The 13,455-nt window shown below is 44.9% G+C and overlaps 10 non-coding genes across 10 annotated transcripts; all 10 read right to left on the bottom strand.

Moving 5' to 3' along the window:
- Positions 1-420: 420 nt before the first annotated feature.
- On the bottom strand, positions 421-611 carry LOC141248548 (U2 spliceosomal RNA). The gene has a single exon (XR_012311739.1). It is a non-coding gene; the product is annotated as a U2 spliceosomal RNA (small nuclear RNA).
- Positions 612-1,726: 1,115 nt separating this feature from the next.
- LOC141248547 (U2 spliceosomal RNA) lies at positions 1,727-1,917 on the bottom strand. The gene has a single exon (XR_012311738.1). It is a non-coding gene; the product is annotated as a U2 spliceosomal RNA (small nuclear RNA).
- A 1,115-nt stretch (positions 1,918-3,032) lies between these two features.
- Positions 3,033-3,223, bottom strand: LOC141248546 (U2 spliceosomal RNA). Its single transcript, XR_012311737.1, has one exon. It is a non-coding gene; the product is annotated as a U2 spliceosomal RNA (small nuclear RNA).
- A 1,115-nt stretch (positions 3,224-4,338) lies between these two features.
- Positions 4,339-4,529, bottom strand: LOC141248545 (U2 spliceosomal RNA). Its single transcript, XR_012311736.1, has one exon. It is a non-coding gene; the product is annotated as a U2 spliceosomal RNA (small nuclear RNA).
- A 1,115-nt stretch (positions 4,530-5,644) lies between these two features.
- LOC141248544 (U2 spliceosomal RNA) lies at positions 5,645-5,835 on the bottom strand. The gene has a single exon (XR_012311735.1). It is a non-coding gene; the product is annotated as a U2 spliceosomal RNA (small nuclear RNA).
- Positions 5,836-6,950: 1,115 nt separating this feature from the next.
- LOC141248542 (U2 spliceosomal RNA) lies at positions 6,951-7,141 on the bottom strand. The gene has a single exon (XR_012311734.1). It is a non-coding gene; the product is annotated as a U2 spliceosomal RNA (small nuclear RNA).
- A 1,115-nt stretch (positions 7,142-8,256) lies between these two features.
- On the bottom strand, positions 8,257-8,447 carry LOC141248541 (U2 spliceosomal RNA). Its single transcript, XR_012311733.1, has one exon. It is a non-coding gene; the product is annotated as a U2 spliceosomal RNA (small nuclear RNA).
- Positions 8,448-9,574: 1,127 nt separating this feature from the next.
- LOC141248539 (U2 spliceosomal RNA) lies at positions 9,575-9,765 on the bottom strand. The gene has a single exon (XR_012311731.1). It is a non-coding gene; the product is annotated as a U2 spliceosomal RNA (small nuclear RNA).
- Positions 9,766-10,883: 1,118 nt separating this feature from the next.
- LOC141248538 (U2 spliceosomal RNA) lies at positions 10,884-11,074 on the bottom strand. The gene has a single exon (XR_012311730.1). It is a non-coding gene; the product is annotated as a U2 spliceosomal RNA (small nuclear RNA).
- Positions 11,075-12,192: 1,118 nt separating this feature from the next.
- LOC141248537 (U2 spliceosomal RNA) lies at positions 12,193-12,383 on the bottom strand. The gene has a single exon (XR_012311729.1). It is a non-coding gene; the product is annotated as a U2 spliceosomal RNA (small nuclear RNA).
- Positions 12,384-13,455: the final 1,072 nt, after the last annotated feature.

Here is a 13,455-nt window from a genome sequence, read left to right as displayed (position 1 = left end):
CTGTTAGCTCGGGTGAGTTTAAAAGGCTGCTGTTGATAACAAGGGCATTTGCTAAATAGATGGTGTGTGTGCAACAATATACTGAAAGGTCAATTATATTGTGCAGCTTATCTCACCACCTGTAGTTATTTAGGTGAAAGCTCCAAAATGCTTGCCTAATATGTCTGTTTATCCAAAAGGAAGTAGAAAGGGAGAGCTAGAAAGATAGCATTGCATCACATTACATGGCAATGCAATGCACAGTTGCTGAAGTTGAACCAAAATGAGCTTGTAATCTGGCTTCTGCAACTTTGAACATGAAAAATCCAATGAGGAGAAGAAAAGCAGAGCCAAAGAGTCCATCCCAAAATCCGACAAACAAGCAAAATGAACAAAAAACATTGAATTCAATTCTTTCTGATTTTAGAAACTGCATTAAAGAAGGGGTGCACCGGTCCTGGAGATACTGCAATACCAGGTCAATGCGTGGAGTGGACAGAGCAAGCTCTTTTTCCATCTCCCTGTTCTAAAAATCCATTTAATATATGGTCCCCAGATAGGGGACGTATCAGATATTAAACTGATAAGAACAGATACTACACTTGATCTTAGCCAAAAGGCCGAGAAGCGATAACCAGAATTGGTTTCAAACTACGGAGCCACCCAAGGATCCTAAAAAGTCCATTTGTGGAGATGAGCTCCTGGACTCCCGTTAAGAAGACATGTTGTCAACCTCTAGATCCCTTACATGCCTGCACTTTTCGGCTTGCTGCTGCTGCAATCCACGCGTTTTAGATCTGCATAACTCCACCTCTTTAAACACAGCACCTTCACCCCCTGCTGTTCCCACCCGCCTCAACACCGTTGGAAGGGAGGAGAACCAATTAAGGCGGGGGGTGGGGTGGAACGAGCAGCTGTCTACCCTTAGCAGGAGGGCTCCTGATTACATACCTCTCCTGCTGCTGCTGCTGCTGGCTGTCCAGCAGCAGACTGAAGGTGGCTGCTGCTGTGCACAGGTATATAAAGGCTCAGAGCCTATTATGACACGCGCAGCCAGCGTTCCATTGCCACATTCCATCTACTGCAGGCAGGATACCTGGCTGGCTGAATGTCGCTGAGAAGCTCACAGAGACCGCCATAAGCAACAGTTTAACAGAATGCCACAGACTAATCAACCAAACTTTTTGGGTTGGGTTCTCTTTTATAGTCTGCAGGCATTAAATGAAAGAAGTCAGTGTTCCAGCAGAAGGAGACAACGTTTCAGAAAAGGCATTGTAGCAAACCAAAAAAGAAATTTTAAGCGCAGCAGTGTAACCAGCGCACATACCTGTTAGCTCGGGTGAGTTTAAAAGGCTGCTGTTGATAACAAGGGCATTTGCTAAATAGATGGTGTGTGTGCAACAATATACTGAAAGGTCAATTATATTGTGCAGCTTATCTCACCACCTGTAGTTATTTAGGTGAAAGCTCCAAAATGCTTGCCTAATATGTCTGTTTATCCAAAAGGAAGTAGAAAGGGAGAGCTAGAAAGATAGCATTGCATCACATTACATGGCAATGCAATGCACAGTTGCTGAAGTTGAACCAAAATGAGCTTGTAATCTGGCTTCTGCAACTTTGAACATGAAAAATCCAATGAGGAGAAGAAAAGCAGAGCCAAAGAGTCCATCCCAAAATCCGACAAACAAGCAAAATGAACAAAAAACATTGAATTCAATTCTTTCTGATTTTAGAAACTGCATTAAAGAAGGGGTGCACCGGTCCTGGAGATACTGCAATACCAGGTCAATGCGTGGAGTGGACAGAGCAAGCTCTTTTTCCATCTCCCTGTTCTAAAAATCCATTTAATATATGGTCCCCAGATAGGGGACGTATCAGATATTAAACTGATAAGAACAGATACTACACTTGATCTTAGCCAAAAGGCCGAGAAGCGATAACCAGAATTGGTTTCAAACTACGGAGCCACCCAAGGATCCTAAAAAGTCCATTTGTGGAGATGAGCTCCTGGACTCCCGTTAAGAAGACATGTTGTCAACCTCTAGATCCCTTACATGCCTGCACTTTTCGGCTTGCTGCTGCTGCAATCCACGCGTTTTAGATCTGCATAACTCCACCTCTTTAAACACAGCACCTTCACCCCCTGCTGTTCCCACCCGCCTCAACACCGTTGGAAGGGAGGAGAACCAATTAAGGCGGGGGGTGGGGTGGAACGAGCAGCTGTCTACCCTTAGCAGGAGGGCTCCTGATTACATACCTCTCCTGCTGCTGCTGCTGCTGGCTGTCCAGCAGCAGACTGAAGGTGGCTGCTGCTGTGCACAGGTATATAAAGGCTCAGAGCCTATTATGACACGCGCAGCCAGCGTTCCATTGCCACATTCCATCTACTGCAGGCAGGATACCTGGCTGGCTGAATGTCGCTGAGAAGCTCACAGAGACCGCCATAAGCAACAGTTTAACAGAATGCCACAGACTAATCAACCAAACTTTTTGGGTTGGGTTCTCTTTTATAGTCTGCAGGCATTAAATGAAAGAAGTCAGTGTTCCAGCAGAAGGAGACAACGTTTCAGAAAAGGCATTGTAGCAAACCAAAAAAGAAATTTTAAGCGCAGCAGTGTAACCAGCGCACATACCTGTTAGCTCGGGTGAGTTTAAAAGGCTGCTGTTGATAACAAGGGCATTTGCTAAATAGATGGTGTGTGTGCAACAATATACTGAAAGGTCAATTATATTGTGCAGCTTATCTCACCACCTGTAGTTATTTAGGTGAAAGCTCCAAAATGCTTGCCTAATATGTCTGTTTATCCAAAAGGAAGTAGAAAGGGAGAGCTAGAAAGATAGCATTGCATCACATTACATGGCAATGCAATGCACAGTTGCTGAAGTTGAACCAAAATGAGCTTGTAATCTGGCTTCTGCAACTTTGAACATGAAAAATCCAATGAGGAGAAGAAAAGCAGAGCCAAAGAGTCCATCCCAAAATCCGACAAACAAGCAAAATGAACAAAAAACATTGAATTCAATTCTTTCTGATTTTAGAAACTGCATTAAAGAAGGGGTGCACCGGTCCTGGAGATACTGCAATACCAGGTCAATGCGTGGAGTGGACAGAGCAAGCTCTTTTTCCATCTCCCTGTTCTAAAAATCCATTTAATATATGGTCCCCAGATAGGGGACGTATCAGATATTAAACTGATAAGAACAGATACTACACTTGATCTTAGCCAAAAGGCCGAGAAGCGATAACCAGAATTGGTTTCAAACTACGGAGCCACCCAAGGATCCTAAAAAGTCCATTTGTGGAGATGAGCTCCTGGACTCCCGTTAAGAAGACATGTTGTCAACCTCTAGATCCCTTACATGCCTGCACTTTTCGGCTTGCTGCTGCTGCAATCCACGCGTTTTAGATCTGCATAACTCCACCTCTTTAAACACAGCACCTTCACCCCCTGCTGTTCCCACCCGCCTCAACACCGTTGGAAGGGAGGAGAACCAATTAAGGCGGGGGGTGGGGTGGAACGAGCAGCTGTCTACCCTTAGCAGGAGGGCTCCTGATTACATACCTCTCCTGCTGCTGCTGCTGCTGGCTGTCCAGCAGCAGACTGAAGGTGGCTGCTGCTGTGCACAGGTATATAAAGGCTCAGAGCCTATTATGACACGCGCAGCCAGCGTTCCATTGCCACATTCCATCTACTGCAGGCAGGATACCTGGCTGGCTGAATGTCGCTGAGAAGCTCACAGAGACCGCCATAAGCAACAGTTTAACAGAATGCCACAGACTAATCAACCAAACTTTTTGGGTTGGGTTCTCTTTTATAGTCTGCAGGCATTAAATGAAAGAAGTCAGTGTTCCAGCAGAAGGAGACAACGTTTCAGAAAAGGCATTGTAGCAAACCAAAAAAGAAATTTTAAGCGCAGCAGTGTAACCAGCGCACATACCTGTTAGCTCGGGTGAGTTTAAAAGGCTGCTGTTGATAACAAGGGCATTTGCTAAATAGATGGTGTGTGTGCAACAATATACTGAAAGGTCAATTATATTGTGCAGCTTATCTCACCACCTGTAGTTATTTAGGTGAAAGCTCCAAAATGCTTGCCTAATATGTCTGTTTATCCAAAAGGAAGTAGAAAGGGAGAGCTAGAAAGATAGCATTGCATCACATTACATGGCAATGCAATGCACAGTTGCTGAAGTTGAACCAAAATGAGCTTGTAATCTGGCTTCTGCAACTTTGAACATGAAAAATCCAATGAGGAGAAGAAAAGCAGAGCCAAAGAGTCCATCCCAAAATCCGACAAACAAGCAAAATGAACAAAAAACATTGAATTCAATTCTTTCTGATTTTAGAAACTGCATTAAAGAAGGGGTGCACCGGTCCTGGAGATACTGCAATACCAGGTCAATGCGTGGAGTGGACAGAGCAAGCTCTTTTTCCATCTCCCTGTTCTAAAAATCCATTTAATATATGGTCCCCAGATAGGGGACGTATCAGATATTAAACTGATAAGAACAGATACTACACTTGATCTTAGCCAAAAGGCCGAGAAGCGATAACCAGAATTGGTTTCAAACTACGGAGCCACCCAAGGATCCTAAAAAGTCCATTTGTGGAGATGAGCTCCTGGACTCCCGTTAAGAAGACATGTTGTCAACCTCTAGATCCCTTACATGCCTGCACTTTTCGGCTTGCTGCTGCTGCAATCCACGCGTTTTAGATCTGCATAACTCCACCTCTTTAAACACAGCACCTTCACCCCCTGCTGTTCCCACCCGCCTCAACACCGTTGGAAGGGAGGAGAACCAATTAAGGCGGGGGGTGGGGTGGAACGAGCAGCTGTCTACCCTTAGCAGGAGGGCTCCTGATTACATACCTCTCCTGCTGCTGCTGCTGCTGGCTGTCCAGCAGCAGACTGAAGGTGGCTGCTGCTGTGCACAGGTATATAAAGGCTCAGAGCCTATTATGACACGCGCAGCCAGCGTTCCATTGCCACATTCCATCTACTGCAGGCAGGATACCTGGCTGGCTGAATGTCGCTGAGAAGCTCACAGAGACCGCCATAAGCAACAGTTTAACAGAATGCCACAGACTAATCAACCAAACTTTTTGGGTTGGGTTCTCTTTTATAGTCTGCAGGCATTAAATGAAAGAAGTCAGTGTTCCAGCAGAAGGAGACAACGTTTCAGAAAAGGCATTGTAGCAAACCAAAAAAGAAATTTTAAGCGCAGCAGTGTAACCAGCGCACATACCTGTTAGCTCGGGTGAGTTTAAAAGGCTGCTGTTGATAACAAGGGCATTTGCTAAATAGATGGTGTGTGTGCAACAATATACTGAAAGGTCAATTATATTGTGCAGCTTATCTCACCACCTGTAGTTATTTAGGTGAAAGCTCCAAAATGCTTGCCTAATATGTCTGTTTATCCAAAAGGAAGTAGAAAGGGAGAGCTAGAAAGATAGCATTGCATCACATTACATGGCAATGCAATGCACAGTTGCTGAAGTTGAACCAAAATGAGCTTGTAATCTGGCTTCTGCAACTTTGAACATGAAAAATCCAATGAGGAGAAGAAAAGCAGAGCCAAAGAGTCCATCCCAAAATCCGACAAACAAGCAAAATGAACAAAAAACATTGAATTCAATTCTTTCTGATTTTAGAAACTGCATTAAAGAAGGGGTGCACCGGTCCTGGAGATACTGCAATACCAGGTCAATGCGTGGAGTGGACAGAGCAAGCTCTTTTTCCATCTCCCTGTTCTAAAAATCCATTTAATATATGGTCCCCAGATAGGGGACGTATCAGATATTAAACTGATAAGAACAGATACTACACTTGATCTTAGCCAAAAGGCCGAGAAGCGATAACCAGAATTGGTTTCAAACTACGGAGCCACCCAAGGATCCTAAAAAGTCCATTTGTGGAGATGAGCTCCTGGACTCCCGTTAAGAAGACATGTTGTCAACCTCTAGATCCCTTACATGCCTGCACTTTTCGGCTTGCTGCTGCTGCAATCCACGCGTTTTAGATCTGCATAACTCCACCTCTTTAAACACAGCACCTTCACCCCCTGCTGTTCCCACCCGCCTCAACACCGTTGGAAGGGAGGAGAACCAATTAAGGCGGGGGGTGGGGTGGAACGAGCAGCTGTCTACCCTTAGCAGGAGGGCTCCTGATTACATACCTCTCCTGCTGCTGCTGCTGCTGGCTGTCCAGCAGCAGACTGAAGGTGGCTGCTGCTGTGCACAGGTATATAAAGGCTCAGAGCCTATTATGACACGCGCAGCCAGCGTTCCATTGCCACATTCCATCTACTGCAGGCAGGATACCTGGCTGGCTGAATGTCGCTGAGAAGCTCACAGAGACCGCCATAAGCAACAGTTTAACAGAATGCCACAGACTAATCAACCAAACTTTTTGGGTTGGGTTCTCTTTTATAGTCTGCAGGCATTAAATGAAAGAAGTCAGTGTTCCAGCAGAAGGAGACAACGTTTCAGAAAAGGCATTGTAGCAAACCAAAAAAGAAATTTTAAGCGCAGCAGTGTAACCAGCGCACATACCTGTTAGCTCGGGTGAGTTTAAAAGGCTGCTGTTGATAACAAGGGCATTTGCTAAATAGATGGTGTGTGTGCAACAATATACTGAAAGGTCAATTATATTGTGCAGCTTATCTCACCACCTGTAGTTATTTAGGTGAAAGCTCCAAAATGCTTGCCTAATATGTCTGTTTATCCAAAAGGAAGTAGAAAGGGAGAGCTAGAAAGATAGCATTGCATCACATTACATGGCAATGCAATGCACAGTTGCTGAAGTTGAACCAAAATGAGCTTGTAATCTGGCTTCTGCAACTTTGAACATGAAAAATCCAATGAGGAGAAGAAAAGCAGAGCCAAAGAGTCCATCCCAAAATCCGACAAACAAGCAAAATGAACAAAAAACATTGAATTCAATTCTTTCTGATTTTAGAAACTGCATTAAAGAAGGGGTGCACCGGTCCTGGAGATACTGCAATACCAGGTCAATGCGTGGAGTGGACAGAGCAAGCTCTTTTTCCATCTCCCTGTTCTAAAAATCCATTTAATATATGGTCCCCAGATAGGGGACGTATCAGATATTAAACTGATAAGAACAGATACTACACTTGATCTTAGCCAAAAGGCCGAGAAGCGATAACCAGAATTGGTTTCAAACTACGGAGCCACCCAAGGATCCTAAAAAGTCCATTTGTGGAGATGAGCTCCTGGACTCCCGTTAAGAAGACATGTTGTCAACCTCTAGATCCCTTACATGCCTGCACTTTTCGGCTTGCTGCTGCTGCAATCCACGCGTTTTAGATCTGCATAACTCCACCTCTTTAAACACAGCACCTTCACCCCCTGCTGTTCCCACCCGCCTCAACACCGTTGGAAGGGAGGAGAACCAATTAAGGCGGGGGGTGGGGTGGAACGAGCAGCTGTCTACCCTTAGCAGGAGGGCTCCTGATTACATACCTCTCCTGCTGCTGCTGCTGCTGGCTGTCCAGCAGCAGACTGAAGGTGGCTGCTGCTGTGCACAGGTATATAAAGGCTCAGAGCCTATTATGACACGCGCAGCCAGCGTTCCATTGCCACATTCCATCTACTGCAGGCAGGATACCTGGCTGGCTGAATGTCGCTGAGAAGCTCACAGAGACCGCCATAAGCAACAGTTTAACAGAATGCCACAGACTAATCAACCAAACTTTTTGGGTTGGGTTCTCTTTTATAGTCTGCAGGCATTAAATGAAAGAAGTCAGTGTTCCAGCAGAAGGAGACAACGTTTCAGAAAAGGCATTGTAGCAAACCAAAAAAGAAATTTTAAGCGCAGCAGTGTAACCAGCGCACATACCTGTTAGCTCGGGTGAGTTTAAAAGGCTGCTGTTGATAACAAGGGCATTTGCTAAATAGATGGTGTGTGTGCAACAATATACTGAAAGGTCAATTATATTGTGCAGCTTATCTCACCACCTGTAGTTATTTAGGTGAAAGCTCCAAAATGCTTGCCTAATATGTCTGTTTATCCAAAAGGAAGTAGAAAGGGAGAGCTAGAAAGATAGCATTGCATCACATTACATGGCAATGCAATGCACAGTTGCTGAAGTTGAACCAAAATGAGCTTGTAATCTGGCTTCTGCAACTTTGAACATGAAAAATCCAATGAGGAGAAGAAAAGCAGAGCCAAAGAGTCCATCCCAAAATCCGACAAACAAGCAAAATGAACAAAAAACATTGAATTCAATTCTTTCTGATTTTAGAAACTGCATTAAAGAAGGGGTGCACCGGTCCTGGAGATACTGCAATACCAGGTCAATGCGTGGAGTGGACAGAGCAAGCTCTTTTTCCATCTCCCTGTTCTAAAAATCCATTTAATATATGGTCCCCAGATAGGGGACGTATCAGATATTAAACTGATAAGAACAGATACTACACTTGATCTTAGCCAAAAGGCCGAGAAGCGATAACCAGAATAACCAGAATTGGTTTCAAACTACGGAGCCACCCAAGGATCCTAAAAAGTCCATTTGTGGAGATGAGCTCCTGGACTCCCGTTAAGAAGACATGTTGTCAACCTCTAGATCCCTTACATGCCTGCACTTTTCGGCTTGCTGCTGCTGCAATCCACGCGTTTTAGATCTGCATAACTCCACCTCTTTAAACACAGCACCTTCACCCCCTGCTGTTCCCACCCGCCTCAACACCGTTGGAAGGGAGGAGAACCAATTAAGGCGGGGGGTGGGGTGGAACGAGCAGCTGTCTACCCTTAGCAGGAGGGCTCCTGATTACATACCTCTCCTGCTGCTGCTGCTGCTGCTGGCTGTCCAGCAGCAGACTGAAGGTGGCTGCTGCTGTGCACAGGTATATAAAGGCTCAGAGCCTATTATGACACGCGCAGCCAGCGTTCCATTGCCACATTCCATCTACTGCAGGCAGGATACCTGGCTGGCTGAATGTCGCTGAGAAGCTCACAGAGACCGCCATAAGCAACAGTTTAACAGAATGCCACAGACTAATCAACCAAACTTTTTGGGTTGGGTTCTCTTTTATAGTCTGCAGGCATTAAATGAAAGAAGTCAGTGTTCCAGCAGAAGGAGACAACGTTTCAGAAAAGGCATTGTAGCAAACCAAAAAAGAAATTTTAAGCGCAGCAGTGTAACCAGCGCACATACCTGTTAGCTCGGGTGAGTTTAAAAGGCTGCTGTTGATAACAAGGGCATTTGCTAAATAGATGGTGTGTGTGCAACAATATACTGAAAGGTCAATTATATTGTGCAGCTTATCTCACCACCTGTAGTTATTTAGGTGAAAGCTCCAAAATGCTTGCCTAATATGTCTGTTTATCCAAAAGGAAGTAGAAAGGGAGAGCTAGAAAGATAGCATTGCATCACATTACATGGCAATGCAATGCACAGTTGCTGAAGTTGAACCAAAATGAGCTTGTAATCTGGCTTCTGCAACTTTGAACATGAAAAATCCAATGAGGAGAAGAAAAGCAGAGCCAAAGAGTCCATCCCAAAATCCGACAAACAAGCAAAATGAACAAAAAACATTGAATTCAATTCTTTCTGATTTTAGAAACTGCATTAAAGAAGGGGTGCACCGGTCCTGGAGATACTGCAATACCAGGTCAATGCGTGGAGTGGACAGAGCAAGCTCTTTTTCCATCTCCCTGTTCTAAAAATCCATTTAATATATGGTCCCCAGATAGGGGACGTATCAGATATTAAACTGATAAGAACAGATACTACACTTGATCTTAGCCAAAAGGCCGAGAAGCGATAACCAGAATTGGTTTCAAACTACGGAGCCACCCAAGGATCCTAAAAAGTCCATTTGTGGAGATGAGCTCCTGGACTCCCGTTAAGAAGACATGTTGTCAACCTCTAGATCCCTTACATGCCTGCACTTTTCGGCTTGCTGCTGCTGCAATCCACGCGTTTTAGATCTGCATAACTCCACCTCTTTAAACACAGCACCTTCACCCCCTGCTGTTCCCACCCGCCTCAACACCGTTGGAAGGGAGGAGAACCAATTAAGGCGGGGGGTGGGGTGGAACGAGCAGCTGTCTACCCTTAGCAGGAGGGCTCCTGATTACATACCTCTCCTGCTGCTGCTGCTGCTGCTGGCTGTCCAGCAGCAGACTGAAGGTGGCTGCTGCTGTGCACAGGTATATAAAGGCTCAGAGCCTATTATGACACGCGCAGCCAGCGTTCCATTGCCACATTCCATCTACTGCAGGCAGGATACCTGGCTGGCTGAATGTCGCTGAGAAGCTCACAGAGACCGCCATAAGCAACAGTTTAACAGAATGCCACAGACTAATCAACCAAACTTTTTGGGTTGGGTTCTCTTTTATAGTCTGCAGGCATTAAATGAAAGAAGTCAGTGTTCCAGCAGAAGGAGACAACGTTTCAGAAAAGGCATTGTAGCAAACCAAAAAAGAAATTTTAAGCGCAGCAGTGTAACCAGCGCACATACCTGTTAGCTCGGGTGAGTTTAAAAGGCTGCTGTTGATAACAAGGGCATTTGCTAAATAGATGGTGTGTGTGCAACAATATACTGAAAGGTCAATTATATTGTGCAGCTTATCTCACCACCTGTAGTTATTTAGGTGAAAGCTCCAAAATGCTTGCCTAATATGTCTGTTTATCCAAAAGGAAGTAGAAAGGGAGAGCTAGAAAGATAGCATTGCATCACATTACATGGCAATGCAATGCACAGTTGCTGAAGTTGAACCAAAATGAGCTTGTAATCTGGCTTCTGCAACTTTGAACATGAAAAATCCAATGAGGAGAAGAAAAGCAGAGCCAAAGAGTCCATCCCAAAATCCGACAAACAAGCAAAATGAACAAAAAACATTGAATTCAATTCTTTCTGATTTTAGAAACTGCATTAAAGAAGGGGTGCACCGGTCCTGGAGATACTGCAATACCAGGTCAATGCGTGGAGTGGACAGAGCAAGCTCTTTTTCCATCTCCCTGTTCTAAAAATCCATTTAATATATGGTCCCCAGATAGGGGACGTATCAGATATTAAACTGATAAGAACAGATACTACACTTGATCTTAGCCAAAAGGCCGAGAAGCGATAACCAGAATTGGTTTCAAACTACGGAGCCACCCAAGGATCCTAAAAAGTCCATTTGTGGAGATGAGCTCCTGGACTCCCGTTAAGAAGACATGTTGTCAACCTCTAGATCCCTTACATGCCTGCACTTTTCGGCTTGCTGCTGCTGCAATCCACGCGTTTTAGATCTGCATAACTCCACCTCTTTAAACACAGCACCTTCACCCCCTGCTGTTCCCACCCGCCTCAACACCGTTGGAAGGGAGGAGAACCAATTAAGGCGGGGGGTGGGGTGGAACGAGCAGCTGTCTACCCTTAGCAGGAGGGCTCCTGATTACATACCTCTCCTGCTGCTGCTGCTGCTGCTGGCTGTCCAGCAGCAGACTGAAGGTGGCTGCTGCTGTGCACAGGTATATAAAGGCTCAGAGCCTATTATGACACGCGCAGCCAGCGTTCCATTGCCACATTCCATCTACTGCAGGCAGGATACCTGGCTGGCTGAATGTCGCTGAGAAGCTCACAGAGACCGCCATAAGCAACAGTTTAACAGAATGCCACAGACTAATCAACCAAACTTTTTGGGTTGGGTTCTCTTTTATAGTCTGCAGGCATTAAATGAAAGAAGTCAGTGTTCCAGCAGAAGGAGACAACGTTTCAGAAAAGGCATTGTAGCAAACCAAAAAAGAAATTTTAAGCGCAGCAGTGTAACCAGCGCACATACCTGTTAGCTCGGGTGAGTTTAAAAGGCTGCTGTTGATAACAAGGGCATTTGCTAAATAGATGGTGTGTGTGCAACAATATACTGAAAGGTCAATTATATTGTGCAGCTTATCTCACCACCTGTAGTTATTTAGGTGAAAGCTCCAAAATGCTTGCCTAATATGTCTGTTTATCCAAAAGGAAGTAGAAAGGGAGAGCTAGAAAGATAGCATTGCATCACATTACATGGCAATGCAATGCACAGTTGCTGAAGTTGAACCAAAATGAGCTTGTAATCTGGCTTCTGCAACTTTGAACATGAAAAATCCAATGAGGAGAAGAAAAGCAGAGCCAAAGAGTCCATCCCAAAATCCGACAAACAAGCAAAATGAACAAAAAACATTGAATTCAATTCTTTCTGATTTTAGAAACTGCATTAAAGAAGGGGTGCACCGGTCCTGGAGATACTGCAATACCAGGTCAATGCGTGGAGTGGACAGAGCAAGCTCTTTTTCCATCTCCCTGTTCTAAAAATCCATTTAATATATGGTCCCCAGATAGGGGACGTATCAGATATTAAACTGATAAGAACAGATACTACACTTGATCTTAGCCAAAAGGCCGAGAAGCGATAACCAGAATTGGTTTCAAACTACGGAGCCACCCAAGGATCCTAAAAAGTCCATTTGTGGAGATGAGCTCCTGGACTCCCGTTAAGAAGACATGTTGTCAACCTCTAGATCCCTTACATGCCTGCACTTTTCGGCTTGCTGCTGCTGCAATCCACGCGTTTTAGATCTGCATAACTCCACCTCTTTAAACACAGCACCTTCACCCCCTGCTGTTCCCACCCGCCTCAACACCGTTGGAAGGGAGGAGAACCAATTAAGGCGGGGGGTGGGGTGGAACGAGCATCTGTCTACCCTTAGCAGGAGGGCTCCTGATTACATACCTCTCCTGCTGCTGCTGCTGCTGCTGGCTGTCCAGCAGCAGACTGAAGGTGGCTGCTGCTGTGCACAGGTATATAAAGGCTCAGAGCCTATTATGACACGCGCAGCCAGCGTTCCATTGCCACATTCCATCTACTGCAGGCAGGATACCTGGCTGGCTGAATGTCGCTGAGAAGCTCACAGAGACCGCCATAAGCAACAGTTTAACAGAATGCCACAGACTAATCAACCAAACTTTTTGGGTTGGGTTCTCTTTTATAGTCTGCAGGCATTAAATGAAAGAAGTCAGTGTTCCAGCAGAAGGAGACAACGTTTCAGAAAAGGCATTGTAGCAAACCAAAAAAGAAATTTTAAGCGCAGCAGTGTAACCAGCGCACATACCTGTTAGCTCGGGTGAGTTTAAAAGGCTGCTGTTGATAACAAGGGCATTTGCTAAATAGATGGTGTGTGTGCAACAATATACTGAAAGGTCAATTATATTGTGCAGCTTATCTCACCACCTGTAGTTATTTAGGTGAAAGCTCCAAAATGCTTGCCTAATATGTCTGTTTATCCAAAAGGAAGTAGAAAGGGAGAGCTAGAAAGATAGCATTGCATCACATTACATGGCAATGCAATGCACAGTTGCTGAAGTTGAACCAAAATGAGCTTGTAATCTGGCTTCTGCAACTTTGAACATGAAAAATCCAATGAGGAGAAGAAAAGCAGAGCCAAAGAGTCCATCCCAAAATCCGACAAACAAGCAAAATGAACAA

This window comes from Phyllobates terribilis, unplaced genomic scaffold, assembly GCF_046119375.1.
Source record: "Phyllobates terribilis strain yellow unplaced genomic scaffold, ASM4611937v1 Scaffold_3737__1_contigs__length_71202, whole genome shotgun sequence".
NCBI classification, from domain to species: Eukaryota; Metazoa; Chordata; class Amphibia; order Anura; family Dendrobatidae; genus Phyllobates; species Phyllobates terribilis.
The sequence above is the reverse complement of the archived record's forward strand: the minus strand, read 5'-3'. Positions and strand labels throughout refer to the sequence as shown.